Below are 2,932 nucleotides of genomic sequence, written 5' to 3' on the forward strand. Positions count from 1 at the left end.
GACTCTACATTTTTGGTTTAGTGATCCAAGATCACGTTGAGTCCCTTAGGAAAGCCAATACTATTAAAAGGGGATGAGGTATTGTTGATGAGGTTGTTGCTCACGTGCTTAGTGATATTGCTCCAAAAACCCTCAAACACCTTCTCAAAAACACATCTGACCAAAAACCTAAATCTTCATTTCGGTCCCACCGATATCACCTACTCTGGACCCACCGAGATGATCATTCCATTGCCACAGCCAAAACCCTAGCAATTCGGTCTAACCGAAATGGTTCTCAGTCCCACCGAGACGGCCAGACCAAGTTTCTGTGATGAAGTTGACTCACTTCGGAATTACCGAGATGAACCGATCGGAATTATCAAGATGAGGTCTTGCCCTAGCCATTGCACTTTGGTCCCACCGAGTTGGTATAGTTGGTTTCACCGAAAAGCCTAACGGTCAAGTCTTTTGCACTAGTCAGTCTCACCGAGATTATCATATAGGTGCCACCGAGTTGGGTCAAAGACTTGTAACGATTGGATTTTTGGTGCTGCCTAATTATACCCCTCTACCACCACTTACTCTCTAAGAGAGCCATCAGAATGAAACACAACTTCCACCATTCATTTTCTGAGCGAGAACCACCTACTCATGTGTTGAGATCAAGAGATTCCATTCCTACCACTTGAACCTTGATTTCTAGCCTCTTCAAGTTGCTTTCCACTCCAATCCTTCTCCTTCCCAAGCCAAATATGTGAGAGAGATTGGGTGTTGAGGAGACTATCATTTGAAGCGCAAGAGGAAGGAGTTCATCGCCAACACAACATCTATTACCTTTTGGAGCCTAGTGTCTCCTAGATTGGTTAGGTTTCACTTGGGAGCATCTAAGATCATGTGGAGTTGAACCAAGGAGTTTGTAAGGGCAAGGAGATTGCCTACTTCGTGAAGATCTACCCGAGTGAGGCTAGTCCTTCATGGACGTAAGCCCTGGTGGAATAGACAAGGTTGCTTCTTCGTGGACCCTTCGGGGGTGGAGAGCCCTCCGTGGACTCACGCAACCGTTACCCTCCATGGGTTGAAGTCTCCATCAATGTGGACATACGATAGCACCACCTATCGAAACCATGTCAAAAATCATCGTGTCTTCCTTGCATTTGAAATCTACAAACCCCTCCTTTACTTATATGTGCAATGTTTTACTTTCCGCTGCTATACTCTAGAATTGCATGTGTAGGATGATACTAGACCCGTAAGAATTACTAAAATCTGCCCACAACTAAAATTGGGAAAAGAATAGATTTTATTTGTTCAAGTAGTTTAATCACCCCCCTCTAGACATACTTTCGATCCTAGAATGTGTTAAGATAGTGTTGATGCTATCCTTATCTTGTACAATCGACCATATATTTAACTAATCATTCTATGCGACATGCAGTGTGTTGTTATACCAAGTTTTGGAGAGAGGTTTTGTATTGCCATGTGGAATAAAAATTGATAGTGTTCGCTTAGCAAAGTTTGATGCAAATTGCTAGATATAGCCTGTCTCGAATTTACTCTCGTGCAAGGCCGCCTGATTATTCCTTTTTTTGCTTTGGGGGCATAACCCTACAGAAGCCCTCCCCATCATTGAGAGCATTGTTGTTGTTAGTATCCTCTTGTCACAGAAAGGGGGTGACAAAGACTTCACAAACCCCAAATTGCAATTCTATTCTGGTGGTGATAATGTTGGGGGTTCAATTCCTATCCGTGTGAGGCAACAATGACAAAGATTTCAGCGTTGTCCCTACATCCGGTCAGGTACATCTCACCTCTCATCCTTCCTCTCCGGCTTGAGTTCAACTTTAGCATAAATAATCTAATTGCAAGTGGCCAATTGCTTGAGCACCGCTACTACATCATTTTTCCTTGTTTCAAGTTTCAAATGCCTAGAGAAGTGGCTCCAACAAGTTTGGTTTGTTGTTCTTAAATTGTGCCACAGTAAATGTATGCAACATTTTTTCCACATGTACATTGTTGTGTATGTTAAACCAAGCCAAATTATATCATGAATCTTGGTTTTACCGAGTATGTACATGACTTATGTTGATTGCTAACTAATGTATGATTATATTTATGCAAAATCGATATATTTTATGTCAAGAATATTTCTATCATTTCATTTTACAAATTGAGGGGCGCAGCAACGTGCGCCATCAATTATCTAGTAGGTACATGAAACACGTAGCAAATGTAAGGTTTATAGCAAGACAATTACATGCATCCCAAAATTATAACACTACATGACATGCATAGTATAATTGAAATTGCAAAATAGTTACGATAGAATGCATCTCACTGTCGTGGTTGGCACGAGAACAGTGCAGTACATGTCGGGTCTACCACCATGCACTGAGGCGCGTGAGAGACAGCCAGTGGTAAGGCAGATCCCCGGGGCAGAGCAATAGATGTACAGGAATGCAGCAATGTCCCAACGACAACGTCGGGATGGTGCATTCGCGAAGGAAGGAGGTGGGGCCGTTGGAGAGGCCGCCACAAATTAGCAGTCATAGGGGGGAGGGGACAATAGAGAGGCCGACAGGAGGGAGGGATTAGACTACGGCAGCGAGGGTAAGGAATGGAAACAGGGAATGAATGATGATTGTAACATGCCATGTACAAAACAACACTAAACGGTGAAAAAAGGGTCAAATTTAACTTGACTATACAGACGGGACAAGTAGAGCAGCAAGTCAGTGATTACAATCTGTCCAATTTTCTCATCAGTACAACATATCATAGACCAGGCATTTTTAGACCGGCCTGTGGTAACTTTTAAACTGAGACGGGGATAGATAACACTTACGTGTTTCGGCTGGCCGGTCAGTAGTAATGATCATCGGTGACGCATCCGTAGTAGTGGCTGGCGTCGGCGAGAGGCTTGTTGTAAGGGCATATTTCTACCTATGTGGTT

This window comes from Aegilops tauschii, chromosome 1 (genome assembly GCF_002575655.3).
Source record: "Aegilops tauschii subsp. strangulata cultivar AL8/78 chromosome 1, Aet v6.0, whole genome shotgun sequence".
Lineage (NCBI taxonomy): Eukaryota > Viridiplantae > Streptophyta > Magnoliopsida > Poales > Poaceae > Aegilops > Aegilops tauschii.